This window comes from Zeugodacus cucurbitae, chromosome 6 (assembly GCF_028554725.1).
Source record: "Zeugodacus cucurbitae isolate PBARC_wt_2022May chromosome 6, idZeuCucr1.2, whole genome shotgun sequence".
In the NCBI taxonomy this organism is placed as follows: domain Eukaryota; kingdom Metazoa; phylum Arthropoda; class Insecta; order Diptera; family Tephritidae; genus Zeugodacus; species Zeugodacus cucurbitae.
Genome location: NC_071671.1, coordinates 40,492,091 through 40,506,586, shown reverse-complemented (window position 1 = coordinate 40,506,586; position 14,496 = coordinate 40,492,091).

Below are 14,496 nucleotides of genomic sequence, written 5' to 3'. Positions count from 1 at the left end.
GACTCACACACACATACACATGCGCGGATGCATTGTCAACTTGCATGCATAAATTCCGGTTGTGGTTTGGCAGATCCAAAGGTGACACGGCCGTAACGAGCAGCTAACGGTAAGCAGCATAACGCTCGTACGTACCGTGTGGCAGGCACTGCCGGGCAGTGCATAAGATGGTAGCAAGCAACAAAAGCGTGTAAGGTATGCAACGTGTGGACTTCAGCTGCTGGCAACTTGCGAAAAATTGCAGGCGTTCGAATTCGTGTTGTTCACATTTTGGGTCAGAACTTCGCAAGAACGAAAAATGCAAATCCAAACAGCAAAAGTGATAGCGAGCGGGTGGAGCGGACAATGGAGAATTGCCATAGCGGAGCATGAGCCTTGTGTGCGGGTGTGTGCTCCACTCGCATCGCCATTATGTGTACTGGCCTAAGCAGGCCACTGCTCAGCTAAATACCTACACATATGCACTTCTATTTGCTAACAAGCGAAAATTCTTGCATGCGAAATTCTAAGTTCCTTCAAGCGTGCTCCGCTTACTTTTATCCCTTCATTTTGCGCACTTTTTCAACACGAAAGCCCGAAATGCCTGCAACTACCGTATCAACTGTCATACCTTGTGCTCATTTCTTGCGATTTGCGAGCGCACTCTTTTTATTCCAAAGCATCTGAGCATTGAAATGCCAAAATCGACAAAGTGACCAACTTGGCATTTGGACAATGCTCTAACGGCATTTTTTATTCGCTTTTCACTCGTGTTCTTTGGCGCTGCTTTCACAATAGAAAATGTAAAATTATGCAAGAATGCTGAAAAAAGGAATGTGTAAATATGCAGAGAACAAAAACAAAATACACTTTTTTAAATCCCTACAACGAAAGTATGTTCGAAATATTTTCTATGCAATGACGTTGAAAAAATCTGCCAAAACATATAAAATTCTTGCTGTTGCAACTTGTAGTAAACTGCAGAGTTATGACGCAGCATTCCTTTATGATCTTATTGGACTGCATGTCCTTGTCAAACAAAGCTTTGCATATTAGATTGACCATTACGTAATTCTCTAATAAATATTCAAAGTACGCGCACATACATATGTATGTATATAACCACTCGTATGCTCCATTTACTAACTGCAGTTTTAATTAGATTTTCTCTAGTCGGCAGTGACAATCACTGAGTTCCAAGAACTTCAAAGATGCAGACATTTTTCTAATTATGAAAAAACTTGAGAATACTCCACTTGAATTCATTAGAAATGCAGCAGAAAAAAGTTAAAAGTTCAGATATTATAAGAGTTAATTGGAATAATAATAACAAGTTACATACTATACAAGCATATCTACTTATAAGTCGTACTATAAGTATATAGTTAAAATCTCTTGATTTTGATAAATATAATAAATATATAATGAAATTTAGCTTTGAATAATAATATTAACTCAATATATATGGACTTACCGTGTTTACAATGTTTGGTAGGATTGTAGGATGAAAAGGGAGGCTAAAAGGACCTGATGTCAGCAGCCGCAAATAACCTATTATTAGGCCCATTATGTCACCAAAAATTCCCAATCAAGCACTGTTAACAACTCCATCGATTTGATGAAAATTCAGAGTTTTTTCAAAATTTCAGAGAGGAGAACTGCGTTCCCAGCAAATAATTATAAATGGAATTGTCCAAAGCTAAGTGTCTAAAAGTACAAAAATCTAATCTCACAGGGAACAGTCATCAAAGAACGATTGTATATGTAATTACGTATTACATATACGTTCTTTGCTGTCATCGCCTCAATTGAAATGGAGCATCGGACAGAATGATAGAATTCTAGAAATGACCACGTCTTCATCTTTGATACATCCAATCAAGGTTGATACATCTGTTAAACTTCAGTACTGCGGTTTAGTTAGTTTATTCTTCGACATCGCTAAATAATTAAAGACCCATTCTTCTTCTTGACTGGCGCAAACAGCGCTTACGCGGTTATAGCCGAGTCCAAAACAGCGTGCCACGTATCCCTCCTTCTGGCAATTTGGCGCCAATTGTCGTCGAATAACACATACAGCTCATCGTTCCATCGTCTGCGGTATTCGCCGTTGCCAATGTTTAATGGACCTTAAATTTTCCGCAAAACCTTTCTTTCGAAAACTCCTAGTGCAATCTCATCGGATTTTGACATCGTCCACGCTTCTGCACAATAAAGTAGGACGGGAATAATGAGCGACTTATAGAGTTTGATTTTGGTTCGTCGAGAGAGGACTTTACTTTTCAATTGCCTACTCAGTCCAAAGTAGCACCTGTTGGCAAGAGTGATTCTGCGTTGGATTTCAAGGCTGACATTGTTGGTGTTGTTAATGCTGGTTCCCAGATAAACGAAATTATCTACAACTTCGAAGTTATGACTGTCAACAGAAACGTGGGAGCCAAGACCCGAATGCGCTGACTGTTTGTTTGACGACAGGAGATATCTCGTCTTGTCCTCGTTCACCACCAGACCCATACGCTTCGCTTCCTTATCCAGTCTGGAAAAAGCAGAACTAACGGAGCGGGTGTTGTTTCCAATGATATCGATATCATCGGCGTACGCCAGTAGCTGTACACTCTTATAGAAGATTGTACCTTCTCTATTTAGCTCTGCAGCTCGTATTATTTTCTCCAGCATCAGGTTAAAGAAATCACACGAGAGTGAGTCACCTTGTCTGAAACCTCGTCTGGTATCGAACGGCTCGGAGAGGTCCTTCCCGATCCTGACGGAGCTTTTGGTGTTGTCAATGTCATTGAAGACCCATTAATTGGTATTTTACTGCAGCGCACGCTCGAAAACGTGAACTAAGTAAAACCATGGAAGTTCATGTTTGCGAAATGTTGATGTTTTCGAATACCTAAAAGGAATAACTTAATATATATTTACACATTCAAATTTCACATTTTATTGTTGTTCCGTATACATATTTATTTTTTACTCAAGGGAGTAAAGTAAGTACTTTCTTTCAACAATAAAAAAACTTTGGTGCCAGGTCTTATTTCGCATATGGACAAACCAACGATAAAGATTCATTCATCCATTTCTGGCAGCTCTGATGTTCCAGAAAATCCTTGTCTTTTCGTTTCTTTTAGCAACATTATATTTCTTCACTGAGAACATCAAACTGGATTCTTTTTGGAAAATTTTGTAATGAAAATTTCAGCACAAAGCAAGAATAATTTACTATTAAGTTGTTGTTCATATTTTTTTAGAATAGTTAATGTAAAACAAAGTGTGTTCACGTAGGGCAACACAAAACATTATGTAAATTGATTGAAGACAAAAAATATAAACAAATAGTTGACATAAAACACGAATTTCACAAAAACACAAATCAGGTTATTCTTAATTAAACTCATGAGATGATATGAATACCTTTAACTTCAAGATCCACCAGACCAATTTGAGGTGCGAACTGGCTTCGAAAAGATTTAAACAAGCTCAAATAAACACGTGTTTATGTTTTTAATTTTATTTTTAGAAAGTACCGTAAAGTTTTTAAATCGTATTAATATGTATAATAAATGTATTGGAACACATATTTCTATGTAGTACAGAACCTTATATCCTATAACCTCAATTTGATGTTACTTTCTATATCCACATTTTGTTGCCTATTTCTACTGTTATCATAACTTTAGGGAGTGTTTGCTTCGTGTTCGTTTACTACGAACGGTTCGAGACCAAAACACTTGTGTAGCTCAGTGAAAAGTTTAAAATTCCAGGCCAATCGATGGAGAATTTTTTAAGAATTGAAAATGTTGGGAAACCAATATATGATTAATAACGATATATATTATATGATCTCAAGCTATTAACGCATAGCACACCAAAAATATATCCATATGATGTATATTTTTAAATTACTCTAACTACCATTTGCTGTATCCACTTTAAGCTCAAAGGAACCGATAGACCATATAAACAGAAAAAGTTAACCGAAGCGACAAATATAATGGAGGAAAGGGAAGATACAAAAGCCATGTTAATCATAACTAACGTATTAGATATTCAACAATATTAAGATCTTCCACAAACTTACCAACATATATATTTGAAAGAAAATATACCTTACCTTAAAGACTAATTGAAGATTTGGACCATTTTCATACATATCTGTAGCATGAATCGTAACACACTCAGCTCATTTCTGACCGTTATATATGATTTAAGGTCAACCAGAAAGATGAAACCAGTTTTCTATGGTGTATGGGCTCTAAGAAAAGTAATGGAATAATATTCCAAGATAGTTGCCACATATCAGAAATTATCTATTTCGTTATTTTAATTGCTTAATTCGCTGGAACTTATGCCTCTCATACTTGGTTATGTTTACTTAGCAACCCGCCATTTTTCACAAAGTCACGCTTATCAGACAAATTGTAATTACCGAATATACAAATTAAGAAGAACAACAACAACTTCATTATGAAACCGAATACTTACAGAACACATTTTGGTGCACGTAAATTTATATACAATCAAGTGTCATCACATAAGACATAAATAATATTCGGTTGAGTAACCTTTGACGACCTCCGACTACAAAAGCAACCGCAACTGACACCCCCGAAAGGCGGCCGGGGGGCCAGTTCATCTGCCTTACAGGCATAAACCATCGTCTGAAAGAATTAAAAGGGTGTCATTTGAAAATATTTACGAGCATTCGAAAACATGTGAGAGGAAGACAATATTTCGGTGTTTCTACTATCTGTGCTCGTGTCGCTATAACTCTCTCAGCGCTCTACACAGGCACTAGTGTGCACACCATACAGTTCTTTACCGCCTTTTATAGTACTTTCAACTTACAAGCGGCCGTCGCCAACAGCATCAGTTAACAGTTAAATCTTGAGAACAAAAAACATTTCATTTCTAGGTCACTATGGCTGACAGGCTGGCTGGTTCGTTTGGTTTGCTTGCTGACTGGACGGCTGGCTACCAATGCTTTTGGATATTTGTGGTGCGTGTGTATGTCCATTGAATCGGCGTGGTAGAAAGCACTACTCGCATCTCGAAAGTCTGCCAGCGGAAGGCACAAAGTAAGCATAGTTCCTGTGCCACAATTTTTGGCAGGCATTTGATAACAACTACAATGGCTGTGTAAAAACAAGTCAGCAGCAGCACAAAGAAGTAGAGAAATGGCAACAAATCATAGACCCACTCACACCAAAGCAGAAAATTGTCGCACCGAACGCCGCTGGAAAGTGAGCCGGAAGTTGTGCCGCACATGTCTTGCTGCCAGCACAGCGTAGTCTCAAGTGTTCCCTCCTCTCTGCATGCTCAAGCTTCCAAATGTACTATATGTAAGTGTATGTATGGTGCGTATGTTTGCTTAGTGCTGTCGACGCTTTGCCGACTATCGTCTAGCCACTTGTACTCATATTTCGGTCGATCTCAATCAGCGCAAACATGAAGGAATCAACCAAATAACAAGCCAAAACCATACAAAATATCCTCGGTCACCTTAAAATTTAAAAATCGTCAATGATGGCCAACAGAGATGAGTTATTTATAGTGAATATGTGAAATATTTTTGATTTGAGGTACTAAGTTGTGATTTATTTAGTCAACAGTCCTTCAAAATATTATTAAAAACCCAAAATAATTGTGGTTTCAAACGATTTTTCATAATTCAATACTTCGACACAAACATTTTCAGAAACCGACACTGAAAGCAGTAAGCGCAGCACGTTGAATCGTATGCTTTTTCAGACAAATCAAAATATGCCGAAACTGTCCAAATAGGTAGGCTAGTTTTCCCCCATTTCCCCATTCCCATTCCCATAACTCCGATAAACACGATAAAGCACGTAAACTGTAATTACAAGGGAAATGTTTTAAATGTTACAGAACATGAAAAAATATTATAGAATGAATGACAGTTTTTGAAAAACAGCTTTTAAGCATATCATCAACCTTTGAAATACAGTTAGTAGCCCTGCTCTAGACACCTCTGAAGATTTATATATGCCTTGTAAAGAATCTGTTGTAGTCATAGGGGCCCTGGGAAATGTCTAATAGTTTCCAAGAAAATTTCAGATTTATTACAGGAACAAAAATAGAGCGATTTTCGTTATTAACAGGAGTTGGAATGACTTGCATTTAACGGGATCTAAAGAAATGCACTTGGCCTGATGGAGAGTTGTTGTTGTTGTGGAGTAGATCATACTGCATAAAAGTATAAACTTAATATCTGACGTTTTTAAAACTATTTATTGACTTAAAGATACACATTTAATTAGAGATAACTGGAAGGTTTGAAGAAAATGTTAATAGCTAGCAAGATCATCTGAATTGAATAATAAAAAAACTTGGATGAAGAAAAAAATAATACTGGATTTTTGTAGACGTTGTACGAAAAAAGAGTTAGCTAAAATTTCGAAGCACTTATTTAAATAGTCATAAGAGGAAAAAGTTCTTCATCCAAGACTCCGTAAAGCTCCGTAAATTGTATCTTGATTAGTTCTCGAGAAATCTTGCCAACCGATTTTGAAAACATAGTTCATCGTTTCAACATAAAACATCTCTTCAATCCCTTTTCGTTTGGAGTTCTCTCTTTGGTTGTGATCACAATTACGACATATAGCGGGAAAGTCGTTGAATTATCAGATTCAATTATATTCGAAAACTTATTACTTCATATCAATGAGACCTTATTCCTACAGGGGTCCGCAGTCATTTAGTGTTTTTCTTTGAACGTGTGTGCTTACTTTGTGTTATTGTATCACAATTTGTCCTTTTTCTTAATATTTAATATTATTGTCCTTTGAGTGTTTTGATTATTCTTTTGTTTTCCCATTTCGAATTTGTTCAATTTCACCCTTAAGCGCGCACGCCATATATCGCCGCCAAGCCGCACACCACCCCACCGCCGAGGCTGCGTCCACAGCCTGCCTGACTGCTGGCACCTTTATGTGTGTGTGAATAATTTCGTCTATTTTATCACATACCCCATCCACCATGTTCTACTTCGAAAAATTATGATTACATTTGTAAATTTGTTTCCGTTACAGTTTCCTTTTACCCCAGTGTCCTTTTTGGCTCGTTGCTTTTGTCTTTTTATATTTTCCATTTTCATTTCATTTCCGCTTTCTTGCATCCGCTTGTGAGTAGTTAAGTAACACGGGCCATAGCCACAACCAAATACACGCACATACGCACTTATAGGTAAATATTTGTTTGTTTATAGACATACATACATATATATATGCATGTAGACATATTTTTCTATTTAACTGTTACTGCCTTCTATGCATGTGTGTCTGTGTGCGGCAAGTGCTTTGTTTTGTTTTCCCATTTTTATAGTTTCACCGTCGCTTCTTTTACGGCCTTTGATATTTTATGATATTTTATTTGGATAATATTTTGCCTTCTTTCGCCGCATCCCAAACAAAAGCGAAAAGTACAAAAGCAGTCCACACACGAGTTTGTGTATATGTAAGCGCGCAAAGACATAAGTTTTTATAAGAAAGACACTTTCTTAGAGTTGAAAAGGTTACTGCAATCTCTACGAATTGACAACAGAGGTCGATACCTCAAACAATTCGAAACTCTAAGTGACTTCATTAGATACCATAGCAGCTAAGCGAGATCCGAACCTCGCCTGCAGGCATCCTTGCGCATCTATTGCTAAATAATTTCACCTTAATAGTGTCTATAATACTTTTCACAAATTTATGTGTCAGTATTTTACTTGCTAATAGTACGAGTGCATATTTTATTTACAAATACATACGCTCGTATCTTTATATAGGTTCTGCTCATTTCCAGCATTTATTGCGAAGTTAATGCAAAATCCTTGTTAAATCAACCAAATGACGGCTATTCAGGTTTTTATTTCGCTATGCAAATATTTATATTTGAATTCACCTTGTACTTTATATAAGGTTTTTAGTTTATTAAGACAATTTGAGAGAGATGGAGAGAGAGTAGGCTTAGTTAGAAGTAATTTTGTGTTTAAGTTATCATCGACTTAAAATCTGAAAATTGGATAAGACACTCTCATACTAAGAAGATTTTTAATAGATTTTAGCAAGCCAATATTCGCTAAAGATGTCATTGACTACGGATTCGGATAGAGCATTTTTTAACACCCTATTGATGGCTACTTAGTCCTTAATAGTCTTTTAAAGCTGCAAATATGTGCTGAGCTGATCATAGAAACATTAGAAATCAAACACTATTTTTCTAAAAATGCCTGACTTCTTAAAAAATATTTATGGAAGAAAACGTAAAGACCTCTTCCATTCATTGGAAAAATATACGCGAACGTTTGAAGAACGGGGTAGAAAACATAGGGCGCTATTCTTCCTTTCATAATGGATGAAGAATACTAATAAGTTGTTTTAATAGTAAATACTATAAATGAGAGCAAAAGTCTGACACAAGTAAGCTTCTCCAGTTATCCGTTACTAGCTATTATACAAATGACTCTAAAAGACCAATTGTTCAGTAAACCGTTGATTAAGGCCAGCCTCAAAATGTATATTGCCTCATTGTATATTTATCTTCTGCACTAGCATATAGATTATGCGAAAGGCCATAAGACAATGACGATGTTCCATCTCGAAACCATTATCTGAAACATACTCATCTCCAACACCTTGTTCTGACATAAATATTACATCAAGCCACAATATAGGAAATATAAGGTGCTTCTTAAATCGATATTAGACCTGAAAACGAACTGAGCTCGAACATCGTATCAGCCGCCTGTGAGAATGTTAGAAACGAATACAAAAATTAAGTAATCTGAGTTAGAAAGTTATATATTACAAAAAAAAGTTGATGTGTAGACTTGCAAAGTCAACGCAGACACTTTTAATACCACCACTTCAAATACTTATCATATATAGTTAGATGGATAGAGAAATGGACCAACGATGACAACAGCTTACAATATCAATAACAACTGCAACAGCAGTAATAATGATTATGTCGGCTAAAGGTCATAAAAAGTGGAGAATTATGTTTACGTCATAACAATAACGGAGCAGAGGACATACTCATACATAAAAGCTATATAGCCTCTTCGAAGTGCACTTGGTCTCGCTATTCAAACGCTAATCATAATTCTTTGCCTTATGGTCGTTAATGTGAATTTGTAGGACACGAATTATTACCTACGTACATATATGCATGTTGGATGGTGAAATGTTGCGACATTATTGCTGCAAAAACAATTAAATAACAACAATATGTACCGTACAGTGTGCCGTTTTGAAAAAATTTTAACAAATATTAACAAAATCAAGACATGCAGCTGTATTCTAGGTGTTTCATATGAAACATTATTAGCTCTTAAACAAATGAATAAAAGAGAAAGAATGTATAGTAGTATTAGAAGTATAGTATAGTATGATTATTTAATTAAAAAAAATTTAAGTATTCTTATTTTTCTATATTCGCATCAAATTAAAATAATGAAAGAATTAAATATAAATATAAAGAATAATATACGGATGGGGTTTCACATCTTAAATAAAACCTCTTTATTTATCAAAATTCTGTTTTGTTCTTCAACATTGTTGCCATCGAGAGCGATGTACTAGGCATCACCTATCTTTGTGAAATAATTTTCGTACTTTTCCTCAACTTTTTACAATTTATTTCATTTACGTTCAGGCCAAAATTATAGCAAACAAATTGTTTTGCATATTCCTTCGATTAATTACAAGATTATACATTACTTTAACGAACCCGTTTGATTTTTTCATTTCAGATGATCCACTTCAGAGATATAGTGGTCAACGCAAAACACCTTTTTTGGAAGGAGATCTGCTGTAGCAGCTTCAAAACAGTTAATTTTTACAAATAAAAAATTATTAAATACTCTTCAAAGTTACCTTAATATGTGTACAAATTCTTAGTATAAGTTTCTCAGTAAAAATGTTTGAAATCGACATTTTCTAAGGCTCCTAACTAGATGTAACACATTAAATCTACTTGTGGTGTATACTGTATACCAACTTGTGGGCAACCAAATTAAGGTTTCTATACCAGAATTCGAACGACTAATAAATCTAAAAGAACTAATTCAGAGATTTTGTTGTTAAAAACACTGTATATCATAACAACAGTCCCAGAACCGTCAGGGCAACAGACCGAAAGCGCCGCATTGTTCCCGTAGGAAGTTCAATTCACTTCGACCACAAACAGAGTGTCGTAAAACTGTTGCAACAAATTTTGCGCTCATTCAGTCATTCAAGATTTTTACAACACTTTAACACACTTGACATCGGCCACAGCGCTCAGCACCGAGCAGCGCAACGCAGCGCAGCTAAGCGCGACGCAGCATAGGTCAATTCAATTCGCTTAAGTTGCGTACACTTCATTGCGTTTGCTCCAATTTTGTGCTATATTTTAGTAGATTTAGTGCCTGCTGCTATTTCTATTTTTCTTTTCTCTGCCAGCCACATTGTCTTCGTTGCCACATTTGCGCTTGCTTAACGCGTTCGAAGCTTTTTCGTTTACTTTTTTTCCGTTCGTGCGTTTTCTTTATTTCATTTTATGAGCTAAATTTGACCGCCATTTTCGTCTAGTCGACGACAAAGTTTCACCTCGATGAAGACGGCACGACTTGATAAGAAAATACAGGGTACGCCCACACACACACTTGCGTGCAAAATTTCAGCACAAACACAGATGCAAAATACGTGTGCAAATATTGTTTGAGTGCGTAGAGATAAATTCGTCATAATCTAATTGTGTAGCGTCGGAGCGTGGCATTGTCTGACGCAATAAGAGCCTCCGGCAAGGCACACACAATCGCCTATCAAACGAAAGCTATACGAGTGTCCTTGCTCGTAGTTTGTTGGTACATATGTATGTTCGTGCTTCCAACTATCTGCTCATATGTTTGCGTGCCAGCCACATGTACATATGTTTGGGTGAATATGTAAGCGAACAAAAGTGAGTCCATCGTCGGGACACGCATCAACCGGAAAAAAGCACTCAAGCAAAGTCGCTTTATTATTTTGAAATAAAATTTATATATTTTTAGTGGAAGCCATAAACAAGTGAGTACAAGCACACGCACGTACACACTGATGTACACAAAGGTATATTGTTACAAAAACAAAACACCAATAAATAGCTTTGGCAAGAGCAACACAAATGGGAACTATAGTATGAGGGAAGAAATTTAACGCGTCCCCAACATCTTCAACAATTTATGTGTGAGCATATATGCCATATAACGGGTGATTTTTTTGAGGTTAGGATTTTCATGCATTAGTATTTGACAGATCACGTGGGATTTCAGACATGGTGTCAAAGAGAAAGATGCTCAGTATGCTTTGACATTTCATCATGAATAGACTTACTAACGAGCAACGCTTGCAAATCATTGAATTTTATTACCAAAATCAGTGTTCGGTTCGAAATGTTTTTATCGACAAATTTTGTTCAGCGATGAGGCTCATTTCTGGTTGAATGGCTACGTAAATAAGCAAAATTGCCGCATTTGGGGTGAAGAGCAACCAGAAGCCGTTCAAGAACTGCCCATGCATCCCGAAAAATGCACTGTTTGGTGTGGTTTGTACGCTGGTGGAATCATTGGACCGTATTTTTTCAAAGATGCTGTTGGACGCAACGTTACGGTGAATGGCGATCGCTATCGTTCGATGCTAACAAACTTTTTGTTGCCAAAAATGGAAGAACTGAACTTGGTTGACATGTGGTTTCAACAAGATGGCGCTACATGCCACACAGCTCGCGATTCTATGGCCATTTTGAGGGAAAACTTCGGAGAACAATTCATCTCAAGAAATGGACCCGTAAGTTGGCCACCAAGATCATGCGATTTAACGCCTTTAGACTATTTTTTGTGGGGCTACGTCAAGTCTAAAGTCTACAGAAATAAGCCAGCAACTATTCCAGCTTTGGAAGACAACATTTCCGAAGAAATTCGGGCTATTCCGGCCGAAATGCTCGAAAAAGTTGCCCAAAATTGGACTTTCCGAATGGACCACCTAAGACGCAGCCGCGGTCAACATTTAAATGAAATTATCTTCAAAAAGTAAATGTCATGAACCAATCTAACGTTTCAAATAAAGAACCGATGAGATTTTGCAAATTTTATGCGTTTTTTTTTTTAAAAAGTTATCAAGCTCTTAAAAAATCACCCTTTATGTACATGTAGTTATTTAGTATCATTTATGTATGTGTATGTGTGAGTTATCTCGTGCGCTTGTTTGTGCGTTAGATGATTGTTGAAAACGCTCTGATTCTGAAAGATGATAACAGCACTCAGTGGTCCTCAATAAAATGTGCAATCACCAATTCAATACTCGCTTTCGGAAAATTGCACGCCTTTCACCTATGTAATCAAATGCGCAGACAGTCGCCTACCTGTACATACGCATCTGATATATCATAAACTATAAAGAACACAGGGTGCTCCATTTAAACGAAAAATATTTGGTTTCGGCAGACCTTGCAGCGGGCGATCGTTTTCAACGATTGATTATGAAAGACATACTTGAGATGACTTGATGAGACTAGATTTTTTTCAGAACATCAATATTTTCCGACATGGCACAAATCTCAAACGAAAAAGCTTAATCTCTGATAAAATACCTCACCATTTCCATAAAGTCTTGCATTACAACCTTAACGAACGCACATTTTTGTCCTATCAATGTCTGTCAACCTGAATCATACCATCATACACATTATTTGGAAAACATTTTCTGTCGGTACCACAATACAAAATAACTTTCTACGAAGCACCCTTTATTTGAACATTTATAGCTCGGCATGACATTCACTTTTATTGCAAGTAAAAACGCTCCAATATTTACCCATAAACTATAGCCTTATTGATTTGGCGACAATTTGGTCATCAAAAATGCGTATGAATGGTTTATGAACGGGCGTTTATATTGAAATGTACACCTTGTCGAAAAATAATGGCAGGCATTTTATTTTTACTTGTACTTACGCAGCATTTAATGGCATTTAACTACTTTTACAAATCGAAACACAGTCGATATACGCTCTAACTTTAAAATATTTTAGAATGGACTACTTAGTGATATCAGAAATTACACTACATTCTAAATTTCAAGAATTAAATAACTAGGATAATTTAGACTGATGTAGACTGAGATATGAAAAAATATGTTGAAAATACTTCCAGCCTAGAAATACATCGTTGATATTTCCCTCTTAATTTTTCTTAGCCCCTTTTGTGGGATAGTGTGCCGTCAGAAAACCACCTGGAACAAGAAATTAATGTTAATGCAATCATTTGATCTTAGTTAGCTTGGTAATATCGCAAAATGATAAGATTAATCATTGGTTCAACCGCTTTCAGTTGTAGGCTTCAGTCATTACGATAGTTTCTGACTTTATCTGGAATGGTCTACAAAGAAAAACCTTTGAAGACATGGACTTTCTTAACTTTTTTTTTTGTAAAACACCCTGAGAAATTAAATGAAATTTGAGCACTTTTTAAAATGTCTTAAACTTAAATTTTTACTAGAATGATAAAGGTTAGTTTAAACTAACTTTTAACTTCACTAACTCGAAGTTCTCCATAACTCTTGAATTGGCAATAGAAGCAATAGAAGTAAACAAACTTACAGAATACAATAGGTAAATCTATATTTTTCAGCTTTTAGAAAAATTTATGTTTTAATAAAAATTCTATAACTCGCGGGTTTTTTGTGGATTATGGTGATTCGAGTTAGAGAAGTTCCACTGTATAATAGTATCTGGGGGTTTTAAGTCTGATTCTTTATCATGTTTTGTTATAGTTCCGGCATTGTCACGCAGGGGAAACCTCGAAACAAATTTCTATCACTAAGAACCTTGCCTCATTTCCACTGTGAAATGGTACTTTCGTCAATTTGCTACAGATCCTAGGTATAAATAATATGTATCAAACTTACCTTTCTAATTACGGAACTTAAAATATTACGATTATAAACGTATTTAGCTATGGTAACTGTATTTTGATTGCAGATAAGATTATTTGATGTTATTTATTAAATAAATGTCAATGAATTGATACGCATCCAGAGTTCTCTATTTATTGTATGATTGTTTTGCAACCGCAAATTGCGACTTCCCTAAAAAGATGAAACTACTTGCTTAGGCCACCCTGTTGTATTTAAAACTGCTGACTATGTACCGGCAGGTGGCGCTATAAGATAGCGTTGGGTAGATTCGCACCAGTAAAAAGATAAACCCATTGTTTGTTGTTAGTATTCATATGAGTCAATCTGTAAGTTAAGTGAAGGCGACATGGCGGTGCATGTCTTGGATAACTTTGAGCAATATGTTGATGTTGCTAAACATGTACACATGCTGCAAACCACAAAATAATCTGCAAATGTATATTCATTTGTTTCTTAAATAGTTACATACCATTAGAGAAAATGCCTTCTGTTAACAAAATCAGGTTTGTCCATCAAATGCTAAATTCTTAAACAAAAAAAAGATAAGTAAGAGACTGCAAATATGTGATAGTTA